The sequence below is a fragment of the Benincasa hispida genome, chromosome 8 (assembly GCF_009727055.1).
Source record: "Benincasa hispida cultivar B227 chromosome 8, ASM972705v1, whole genome shotgun sequence".
Lineage (NCBI taxonomy): Eukaryota > Viridiplantae > Streptophyta > Magnoliopsida > Cucurbitales > Cucurbitaceae > Benincasa > Benincasa hispida.
This window is the reverse complement of record NC_052356.1, coordinates 63773177-63785617: the sequence shown is the minus strand read 5'-3', so window position 1 is coordinate 63785617 and position 12441 is coordinate 63773177. Positions and strand designations below refer to the sequence as shown.

Genomic DNA, 12441 nt, shown 5'->3' with positions numbered 1-12441 from the left:
TATTTAATGAAAAATTGATGTTAAAAAAATGTAAAATCTTGAAATTTGGGGACCAAATTGAAATAAAACTCAAATCTCAAAGATAAAGTTATACATTTTGAAACTCATGGACTAAATTAAAACAAAACTCAAAAGTTAAAGACTAAATGTATAACTTTTGAAAATATAAAGACTAAATAGGTACTACATCTAAAATGTAAGGACCAAAAAGATATTTTATCCATAAAAGAAAGGTGAGAGGAAGAGCTGCTGAATGAGTGATTGGGGGCCCTCTTTATCACAAAACATGCTGGCAGTGAAGAGTGGCCAACACAGCACCCAACATTACTTTAATGCCAAATTATCATATCGATGTGGGGTTTTGGGTTTGCATTTTGCTTCCTCAACCTTCAAAACGTATTTCACTAACTAAACTCAAATGCCATATTTGCATTTTCTTTCCTTTCAAGTTTCAACAACCATCATTCTCTATCATTTCCCAATAATTTCCTATTGAGAGAAGTTACAAGTAGGATTGAGGTGCTCAAATAAATTGACCATTCAAATAAATTTGGACTATCCAACCAAAACTACAAATAATTTATTATATATAATGTTAGTTTTTGGGATTTATTTTTAGGGTTGAGCTTATATCGTTCTTTCTCTCCTCATCTCCTTTGACTTCGTGCAATTTCCACCTTCTCTCAACATCAATCTTTCTCATGATATGCCTTTGTGCAATATCCACCCTCAACATCAATGTCCCTCACGTCATGGCTTCCTGTGTTTCTCTGTCAATCTCCTCCAACTCTCTCTGATCTTTGTCCCTGCAGATTTCTAGTTTCCCTCTTGAACAATTTTCCATTATTGGTGTCGATTTCCAATGACAGTGAGTACTCGAATCTCTCTTGGTTTACTTTTCAGTAATCAATTTCTCTCGTTTTTTTTTTTAATTTTTTTTTATTGTAGATCTTGATTTTTTATCTCTCACATTCAAGACCTCAAGTTTATAATAATAACCCAAAGACACAATCCAAATCAATCCAAATTTTAAGGGTTGGATTATGGAGACTTTGTTTAGGTCTTTCAAACCACCGATCTATGGTGTTGGTAAAAAAAATCCAAACCCAACCTATGTTCTCATAATTAATATGATTTTAAATCTTTATTAATATAACTCAAATAAGAGCTGTGAAAATAATTTTAAAAAGAAATTAATGCAAGATAAAAGTATTTGAAAATTAAGTTATCCGTCATTATATTGCATCAAATGGCAAAACTAGGAATTCTATATAAGGGCACTATATGTACTAGTCTAACAAAAAAATCTATAAATGAATGTAGAAAAGTTGTTCATAACCTCATAAATTAACTAATTTAATACATTACAATTGTCATTTACGAGTTTTCATGTTTTGAAATTGATCAATGATAACTTCAGTATTTAACTTATAAAATAAATCTTTTTCAATATAGATTATAAGACAATCATTCATCCATTGACCTCCCATTCGATTACGCAATCAAGTCTTCCAATAGGCATAGTAGAAAATGTTTTCTCTATAATAGTTGTGGCAACAGGTAAAATCAACTCTAAGATGAGTAATTTATAAACTAATAGATAGACCTTGTCTTTATTAGTCATGAATTTTTTTAACTACAAGATCAGATATGCTTTTTAGCTAAAAAAACTCAATATTTGAATACATATCAATAATAAAATTTTGAAGTTGAATCACAAGCATAAACAGTTCAATAGCTGATTTTTTTTTTTTTTTTGGGATAAAATTGAGCAAATAAGCTTGTTTTTATCAAAAGAAATAAATGAATTACTCAGATTTAGACATGACACATAGAGAAGCAATTCAGTATTTGTTTTAGTAAAATGAGTATTCAGCTCTTAAAGTTGCATATCAATGATGACATAGCAAACTTCAACACGATAATGATATAAATTTACAACTGGCTGATAATTTCACTTTTTTATCCTGGAATTAGAAATAGACCATCCATTTTAAGGACTTCAGTAACATGACTATGACAGAAATAAAAAACCATACTCAACAACAAACTCCAATAAGATTCTTTTGTTTTCTATAGTATTTCATTAAAATTGTTACTAAATTCAATGCATTCACAATATCTAGATCAAGATCTGCAGGTAGTTCTTCTAGATTTATTTTTGTATAAGATCGATCAGAATCAAAAATATTTTTTTTGAAGATGATACTTTTATAGTCTCTATTGTTGTTTTTCTTTTATAATACCTATCCATATTAGTTTTGACTTAACTCTACAAAAGTATTAATAATAAAAATATTACATTCTATTATATAAATTATCAAAACTTAAAGTCTAAGAATATTTTAACATTTACTTGTCGAGCTCGTATATCCAAACGAGTGACCACAAATAATCCTCTAGCTTGAACTTTGAAATTAATTATAAAAACCTATAAGAGTAATATGCTTGTAAAAATAACATGGAAACAAACGAAAATATATATATCGTAATGTAAAGGAAAATTATTTCAAATGGTAAAATTGTTGAAAATATTTACAAGATATAACAAAATTTTAGAACTATCAATGATAGACGTTGATAGACACTGATAGACTTCTATGAATGACACTGATAAAAGTCTATTAGTGTCTATCATTGATAGTTCTAAAATTTTGTTATATCTTGTAAATATTTTGATTCATTTGTCTATATTTAAAAACAGCTCGTAATGTGAATATAAAAAATATGTAGAAAAATGAAGGAACCCTTTTTAATAGAATGTTCTTAAGAGTTGAGATTGAAAAGTGAATTTAAAAAAAAATAAAATTTATAAACCGAAAGTATTGTAAATTTCAAAGTAAAATGTTGGTTAGCTATTAGATTTGAACTTGTATGCTTCACTAACAACACTCCACATCAACCAGCTAGCACCAATAGTGTTATTTAAGTTGAACTTTTATATATATTAATACATATCGTTTTATAATTTATATCAAAAATATAGAAAATGGATAAATTGAGGGGACATGTGTTCCTTGGCCCGTATGTGTCTTGCCCATGATTGCATCAATTTTATTTTTCGAGTAAAGAAGTTTGTGTCCGTATTGAAGACATACCACATATTTTAAGAAAAGTACAATAGTAACTTCAATAAAGAAAAGGAAGCGGAAAGAAAAGGAAAGTATAGCTTTTGGGGTTTGTTAAAGAAAATAATTCTTCTCAAGTATGATTTAGGCTGCAAATTGCTAAGGGAAGGGACCCACTGTTTAAAGATTTAACTCTTTTATTTTATATTTTTTTTTAATTCGATAATTATAGTTTGGGAGATCTAACTATCAACTTTTAGAATAGTAATTAATGTCTCGCCTTTTAGAATAGTAATTAACGTCTTGTAAAAACGTTTAATAAGATAGTAATTATTGTGAACATCTTTTATAAGGATTATAAGTTTTTGTATTTTAAAGTATTGTATTCATATCATTCACTTTATATTTGTATCTTATCTGTAGATCAATTAAAATAATACCGAATTTCATAGCTTAACATCCTTTAAATTTTGAACTAAATATGCTGACCTTAGCATAACCCAACAAATATGACATATCTACTTTTTTTAATTAGAGGTTATCTAAGCTGGAATCCACCTTCCTTCCCATGAAAGGTAACCTTACGTTCTAAAATAATAATAATAATAATAATAATAATAAGATATCATTTAGTTTATAATTGCATTTTGTCTTAATGAAAATTGAGCCAATTAAATTAGATTAAGGAAGCCGTTGTGGGTAATTTTGGACCTAAGAGACAAACCTAAAAAAAAAAAATACAACTAAGAATGAAATCAAAGTGAAACAAACCAAATGAAATTGAGCTTGAGATAATTAATTTTTGAATTCAGAAAATGACTCTTGATCATATTGGGACTTGGGAAGAGAGGGCCACACCTTGACCTTGACATGAGACCGAGGCCGAGGTGACCTATTGACTTAAAGGGGCATACTAGCTCGTGGTCGTGGTATCCTTTCTCCATTCTAAATTTGAGAGGGTAATGAAAAATCCTTAGTCCAATCCTTTATAAATACATTCTAATAACTCCTAAAAGGAGGTAAGTTCCTCCTTCTACTAACATCGTTAGGCTATTTGCTACATCATTATTCTTTAGTTTGACTTAAGCGGCAATGAACACATCAATGTTCAACTCATTCTCTTTTGTAAGTTAGTTTATCTCAAGTCATCTCATATTAGATAACCTCTTGTTGATCACTCCATCCTAGTCATTCAAAATCCGTACAAGTCATGTTAAGTATTCTTTGCTCACATTTATGTATCAACATAAAATATTATTTATGATCATATTTATTCAAGATAGACATATCGACATAAATATACTTTTAACTAGTCAATCCAAACATAGTTAAATTGTTTCTAATAGTAAACGTTCCTCTTCTACCTTCCATTTGTTGAACAAAAAGAGTTAATATTGTTTTCAATTAAATAAAAAAACCAGTTTTATAATTTGTTGGAAGTAATTGTTTTTTTAATTCTTTTAAAAATTATAATCATTATTTTTTTTTCAAATGTAATATCTAACCTTCTTGCGATCTAGCATATCCATCTCTCTCTCTCTCAAAAAAAGAAAAAAAAAAAAGAATATAATTTGCCAAAAGAAAATAAAAGTTGATGCCAACTCAACGAAACCAAATTGTGAGGCAATAGGCGTAGTCCCGCGAAGCCAACTTTAACTACACAAAATAAAGCCTCTTCAACGGTTGCAAATTTATGGTACTGTCATAAAATGGATTGACAATCTTGAAAAAATGAAATTTTTATTATGAATGTAGAAGGTTTGACATTTTTGAGACAATACTTTTTCACTCTCTCAAGACACATTCACTCTATGAAGCATAAACACAGATACGGCTATACGATACGGATGCGGTCGGATACAGAGATTCGTCAATTTTTAAAAACTAAAATATGGATACGTCTACGGATGCATCATTTTTTTATATATTTTTTTAACATATATATTTGTAAAAAAAAAAATACTGATACGTTAAAGATACATTTTCTTTTTCTTTAAAAAAAATCTAGGATATAGATAAATTTAGCATACAAGTTAATAACAATAGCACAAAATAGAATACAAACACTGAAATACAATACAAAAAAAGCAACATCTAAGATGTTGAAGTACAATAGTTAATAAAATGCAATAGAAAAGTGACTCATATTGCAAAGAAGAAGAAGAAGATTAGAGGGAGAAATATGAAGATAAACAAAGAACTTTTTCATTGAATTGTTGAAGATATCCAAATGGTTTATGTTTTGGTAGACTTTGTGGAGACTCAAATGTGAATATGGAGATTAGATGATTCTAGTCTAGGATTTGGTCCGTTATTTAGTTTTTTTTCCTTTTAGTTTCGGACTCGAGTAGTGATCTTTTTAAATAGATTGCCTAGTTTTAAATTGTAAAAGATTAGATGAGGTGCTTGTCTTTTTTCTTTAAAAAAAAGTATGTGTAGAAATAGATACGTCAAATCGTGTGTCAAATACATATCTGGGAAGTATCTGGAAGTATTGGTATCTGATACGTGTCTGATACGGATTCTTTGCCTTACATGAAGTATTTGTGCTTCATAACACTCACTTTTTACTCTAGGTTTCTCTCTCTAACTCTCTTGCTTTTCTTTCTTCCTCTCTTTGCTTGCTTTACAAATGAGGACACAACTACTATTTATAGGCATGAGATCCTTGAACCTCTAGCAAAAGGATCTCTCTAGATTATTCTTGGATTCTAAATATCTAGATATTTCTTGGTTTATTCTTATCTAGAGGAATTCTCTAGAATTCTTTAACCTAAAGAAAGCCTAGGATATTTCTAGACTTTTTTTTGAGATATTTATTTACATACTTCAACATAATTCTAGAGAAATCTAATTTACATATTTATGTCATATGGTAGATACTTCAAAAACCTTCCAGAATAATTATTATTGTCTTCTATTTCAACACTCCCCCTCAACGCTAACTATTCTAGCTCTTTCCATCATCTCGAATTGTTGTTGGAATTTTGCATGGTTAGGTGCTTTTAGGCTTCAGGCACTATGTCCCAATGTCGATGTCTTCTCAATGTGTCCACTTCTTCTTCCATGGTCTTTCTCCATTGGCTATTCTATGACGCTTATTCATATGTTGTTGGCTCCTCAAATGTTGCTAATGTCGTATTCACGTATCTAAAATTAGGTTTTCTTAGTCTTATTAATCTTGGTAATTGTGGCCCTTGATTATGTAATCCACTTTGCAAAGGAATTTGTGTCATTAATTGCTCTTCTTCGTTTTTGTTGTTTTCTTCTTCTCATTCTATTGGAGCCTGTTGCACTTTACTTATCTCTTCTATTGATTCTTCTTTGAAAGATTTCTCATCTTTAGGTGTCTTTTTTGATTCGGATGCCTGTTATGACGATGCTTTATCAACGGTAACAATTCTTGATGTATAGCATTGTTCACTGACAAAATTAATGCACCTTGTTCTTAGGTGTCTTTGCCCATTCACGTAGGTGCCCTCTGCTAACATTACATAGATGGAGTCTATTTCTTGTTCTTCTATCAATAGCGTACCACTAACTTCCAAATCTCGGTATACCTTGACACGATCAAGTCCAAACACAATCAGGTCCAAAAATTAATACTGATACTTTCTACTCGAGTTTAATTGGCAGATATCTTTACGAAAGTGTTGGGAAAAGAAAATTTTGAATTTCTTCTTTGCAAGTTGGGCATTCGAGATATTCACACTCCAACTTGAAGAGGAGATTACGAATATTGTTATTATTAATATTCCTCCGTTTTTATTGTGAATGTATTATATTTCCTAAATCTAATTATGTATTTTAGATAACAAATAATTATAACTAGGAGGTTTTCTTTAGGAATTAATTTATGTATTTTAGGTAACTAATTTTTTGTATTTTGTGGGTGAAAATCATGTATATGAGTTTTGAAGGAAGTGAATGAGAAACACAGGAAGAGAGATTTTGGCAATCCATATTTCAATGAAAAAAAATTAAGTTAATTTATCAAAGAAACTAACTCTAGAAATCAAAATTTAGAGACTTGATGGGCTTTTAGGATAAATCCACTGAGGCTCAAGAAGAATTTAAACTCTGGAAGTGGAAGGCAATTGTGGGAATGAATAGTTTTCAAAATGCCACGTAGTTGATCAAAATTTCTTCCTACACAAAAGACGTCAGCAAACAAAATACTCTGTTTACTCTCATTTTGACATGTAAGAACACTCTTCGATGGCAGCTTGTTTTGATGATGAAAACACATGCAAGGACAGAGATAAAGTAGGAGAAAAAGAGAAAGAAGAGAAAAATAAGAAGACTCGAGTTACGTGGTTCGATCAAGTGATCTACGTCTATGAGAAGAAGCACTCTACTTTCAAAATCACAAGAAGAGTTTACAAGATATTTTCTCTTATTTTTCCACTCTTTTCTTTATTTGTTTGTATTGTATAAAATGAAAGTTTGAATCCTCTTTTATACTTCAGGCAGATTCATACAAGAGAGTTTATTAAGAGAAAGTAAAATTTATTTCATTATTTTCACTCCATCATTGAAACCAATATACATACATATCATAGCTCTAGCCTTTAATTTTTTTTGGTTCCCCACACAACAAAAAACCTTTAAGTTATCTAGGTTAGGGGGTGTTTAGTCCATTTCTCTTCTAGAGTTAGGAAGTTTAAAGAAGTATGAGGGCATCTATTTAGTGTATAAATTGTGTAAGAGGCTACTTCAGCCCAAAACTTCTCATGTAGTACAACATTAGATAAACGACATCTAACCCTCTCCATAATGGTTTTGTTAAGTCTTTCTGCAACTCTATTCTATTGAGGGGTGTGTCTTACAATTCTATGTCTAGTTATGCCTCATTTTCTACAAAACTTGTTAAAATCCTCACCACAGAATTCTAGTCTATCGTCTATTCTTAGGTACTTGATATTCTTCATTGTTTGATTTTCAATCTTAGTTTTAAGGAAATAAACCAAACTTCTTCTAGAGTAATTATCAGTTAGGGTTAGAATGTACATTGATCCACTTGGGGGGGGGGAATGGTTGGGGCTGGCCCCCAAAGATCTAGGTGGATATAGTTTAGGATTCCTTTTGTGGTATGGTGGGATTTGATAAAGCTATGTCTTATTGACTTGCGAAGTATGCAATGTTCACAAAGGTGAGTTGGTCACTGATGCCATTAGGAAGAAGTCACTGTTTAGATAGAGCTTGGAGCCTTTTTGCACTATGTGAGTCAACTTTTTATGTCATATATCACCTTCTATCAAGGTGGAAACAATCACTGTATTTGCTGAGTTTATCATCTACATACCATTGATTATAAACACTCCATTTACCTTTTCCCCAGCCAAGACCACCTTTCCATCTTTAATTACTTCAAAAGTTCTTCCTTTGCCTTGATATTCATAGCCAATAGAGTCTAGCATCCCTAAAGATATGAGATTTCTTTTTAGTTTAGGAACATGTCTCACATTCCTTAATAGTTTGATTAATCTATCCTCTAATTTTAAGGAAACTGAACTAATACCAATTATTTTGCAGACCTCATTGTTTCCCATATACACAGGATCTTCTTCAATTTCTCTATAGGTGCTGAACCATGATTTGAAAGGAGTCATGTGGAAGGTATAGCTTGAATCTAACACCCAATCATGCTTTTCAAGTGGACTGATTAGATTAGCTTTGTCTTGAGTGGCGGCAAGTGCATCTGAATAGGTAATGGAGCTGTCAATGATGGAGACTTCAACTTGTTTGTTCTTCTCTTTCTTCTGATTTTTCCTCTTAAGAGTATAACAGTCCTTAATTAGATGCCCTTCTTTCTTGCAATTCTGTTTGTTGGAATTTTCATCATTTGACTGCTGTTTTGCATTTTTCTTGTGATTGTTTTTTGTTTTCTCTTTTGCAAATAAGCCTTCAGCTGCCGGTCAATCTTTCTTTGCAGTATTCAATTCCATTTCTCTTGTTTTCAAAGCTGATATAATTCCTTCTGTGTTGATTGTGTCTTTACTTCTTTATAGGCTTATGGTAATGAGTTCAGAAGAATAATACTTCATTTTTATCTCCAATTTTCTCACTAAGATTTTTAAACTCTGAAACAATCATTTTATATTCATCAAGGTTCTCCATTAAAGACTTTGTAGAATCCATTTTGAAAGTAAAAAATCCCTCTCTTAAATACATTTTGTCAGGCAAATCTTTTATGACAAATAGTTCTTCTAGTTTAGTCTACATATTAAATGTCGTTTCTTGATCGATCACCTGTCGTAATACATTGTCACTGAGGTTTAAAACAATCGTGCCATAAGCTGATAGTTCTATATTCTCTTTTTCCTCAAATGTCAACGTATCTGGCAGTTTGGCAAGATCTAGAATGGCTCGAGGCTTTTGCTGGCCTAGGATTGCCTTAATTTTGGCTTTTCATGGACCAAAATCACCTCTACCATCAAATTTCTCCACTTTGTACCTTGCAACAACCATCTATGATGAGTTCTTGATTCTTGATTCTTCATGATTTGAAATCTTTGGATCTGTATTTGATATGGTACCACTATTGTTGGCCTTTTAGGATAAATCCACTGAGGCCCAAGAAGAATTTAAACTCTAGAAGTGGAAGGCAGCTGTGGGAATGAATGATTTCCAGAATGCCACGTTGTTGATCAAAATTTCTTCTTACAAAAAAGAGGTCAGTAAACAAAATACTTTGTTTACTTTCGTTTTGATCTACAAGAGAATGCTTTAGGAATACTCTTCAATGGAAACTTGTTTTGACGATGAAAACCACATGCAAGGACAAAGATGAAGTAGAAGACAAAGAGAAGGAAGAAAGAAAGAAGAAGACTCGAGTTACGTGGTTCGATCAAGTGATCTTCGTCCAGGGAGATGAAGAACTCTACTTTCAAAATCACAAGAAGTGTTTACAAGAAATTCTCTCTTATTTTTCCTCTCTTTCCTCTATTTATTTGTATTGTATAAAATGAAAGTTTTAATCCCATTTTATACTTAAGGCAGATTCATTACAAGAGAGTTGTTAAGAGAAAGTGAAGTTGATTTCATTAAATACAAGACTTTTATCTCCAAATGTATAACTCAACTAATTAACAACATAAGTCTTTAATTAAGGGCAAAATACACTTTTAGTTCCTGAAGTTTGAAGTTTATGTCTATTTGGTTTCTAGGTTTAAAAAGGAACACTTTAGCCTATGAAATTTGAAAAATAGTTCAAAATGGTCCCTAAAGTTAGTTTGACGATTAGTTTATGGTTAAAAAGTTGATGTGGCAGTCACTGAATGATTGTACAACACCGATGTAGCATTTTTCAGATGAGTTATCTTATTGGTTTGTTTTAGTTGAGGTGTGGACTTTCACTTCCCCCTCTCTCTTTCTCCTTTCATCTTCTTCCTCTTCTTCTTCCTTTCTTATATGTCATCTTCCAGCAAACCCATTGCTGGCAATCATTGCTACTGAGCAGATGCTATTGCCACAATACCAGTCATCTCTTCCACCTAGACCTACAAAAAAAAACAAAAAAAAAAAAAAAAAAAAGCATTAATCTGGAACTTCAACTCGTTGCGGATCTACAAAATAACAGTCTTTCTTCTTCATCCTCATATCCTCTCTCTTCCTTCCTTCCTCCTTTTATCATTCTCGTTCTTCTAGCAAACTCATTGTTGTGGCCACTACTATGCGACACCTAAGATATGGAAAAAAAAAACGTAAAAAGAATAAATTATTATAAATATTATATAGAAATAATAGATGCCTATTAGTATCATACTTAGTGTCCAATGCCAAGTGTCATTTTCTCACTATCACATGTGTTGGCTATGTGTCATTCAACCACCTATACATAGTATCTAAGTGTGTCACTTCCTACTTGCCAAAATTTCCTATAAATAAGTGGTCATTTGTGGATTTTGTAAAGATACACATTGGTGAGAACTCTACTTCAATTTACATATTATCCAATTTTATAATTTTAGTTATTTTATGCTTTTAGTTATTTTATTTATTATTATTATTATTATTTAAATGTATTATTATATTATATTTTCTCCATATTTGTGTTTCCGTCGTGCTCCTCAATTTCAAGACACGTTATCAGCATGAGCCCCTGTCGTTTTCCCCGTTAAAGTGCTGCCATGAAAAATCTCACAAAATTAGAATTTGCCTCTATTGATATTAACGACAATAATTCTTTATCATAGGTATTTTATGCCGAAATCCACATGGATGCTATGAATCTTTGGGAGACTATTAAAGAAGGAAATACGACATCCAATCATGAAAAAACAAAAGCTATAATTTTCCTTCGTCATCATATCCACGAGGGATTGAAAATAGAGTACTTACAATAAATGATCCCCATATCTTGTGGAAAAATTTGAAAGAGAGATATGATCATAAAAAAACTGTTATTCTTCCTAAAGCTCATTAAGAGTGGATGCACTTGAGTCTACAAGATTTCAAATCAGTAGGTGATTACAACTCCGTATTATTTAAAATCAGTTCAAAATTGTTGTTATGCGGAGAGAAAACTACTAATACTAATATGTTATAGAAGACATTTTCTACATTTCATCTCTTAAATATGCTCATGCAGCAGCAATATCGAGAGAAGGATTTTAAACAGTATTCTGAATTAATTTCATGTCTTCTCATGGCCGAACAAAATAATGAGTTATTGATGAAAAATCATGAATCTTGACCAACCGAAACAAGATCATTCCCTGAAGTACATGTTGTGAATTTAATAATAATCGTGGTCGAGGTCGAGGTCATGGTCAAGGTCGTGATCGTGGCAGAGGAAGAAATCATTATTATTTTCATGGTGGTCATTCTAATCATTTAAATTTCAAAAGAACCACACAAAATGATGATCACAAAGGAAAAGTTCCACAAGATAAAAGTTCAAAGAGTGTTGAAAATAAATGATTCCGATGCGGAATGATGGGCATTGGTCACGTACTTGTCATACGTCAAAATACTTAGTTGACCTCTACCAAGCCTCCCTGAAGGAAAAAGAGAAAAATATGGAAGAAAATTTTGCATAACAGGATAATGACATTTTTTACCCATCCCATACGACAAATTTGGATGTGACGGACTTCTTTGAATCTCCTGAAGAGAAGATTGACATAGTTGGTAGCACATCAAGTGTTTCTTTTGACTTTAAGCATATCTAGACTGTTTTCTTTTATCTATCTTCATTTTTTTTAGTAACTTTGGTATATTTTAAGTGTTGTTTTTCTTATTATAATTATTTTCTTTTAATGAATAAACATGGATTATTTTCATATGTTAGGTGACTAAAAAATGAGCAAAGAAAATCTATGTTGGCAGATAGTGCAACTACACATACAATACTTACAAATAAAAAAAA

The 12441-nt window shown here is 31.2% G+C and overlaps 1 long non-coding RNA gene across 3 annotated transcripts; it reads left to right on the top strand.

The window, feature by feature from the left end:
* The first annotated feature begins 5924 nt into the window (after nucleotides 1–5924).
* Nucleotides 5925–10555, top strand: LOC120082643. 3 transcript variants are annotated; one of them, XR_005483236.1, is made up of 4 exons: nucleotides 5925–6658; nucleotides 7294–8777; nucleotides 9417–9744; nucleotides 9851–10555. It is a non-coding gene; the product is annotated as an uncharacterized LOC120082643 (long non-coding RNA). The 3 variants fall into 3 exon arrangements; XR_005483235.1 differs by having other exon boundaries at nucleotides 5925–8777; nucleotides 9628–9744; XR_005483234.1 differs by having other exon boundaries at nucleotides 5925–8777.
* The last annotated feature ends 1886 nt before the right edge of the window (nucleotides 10556–12441 follow it).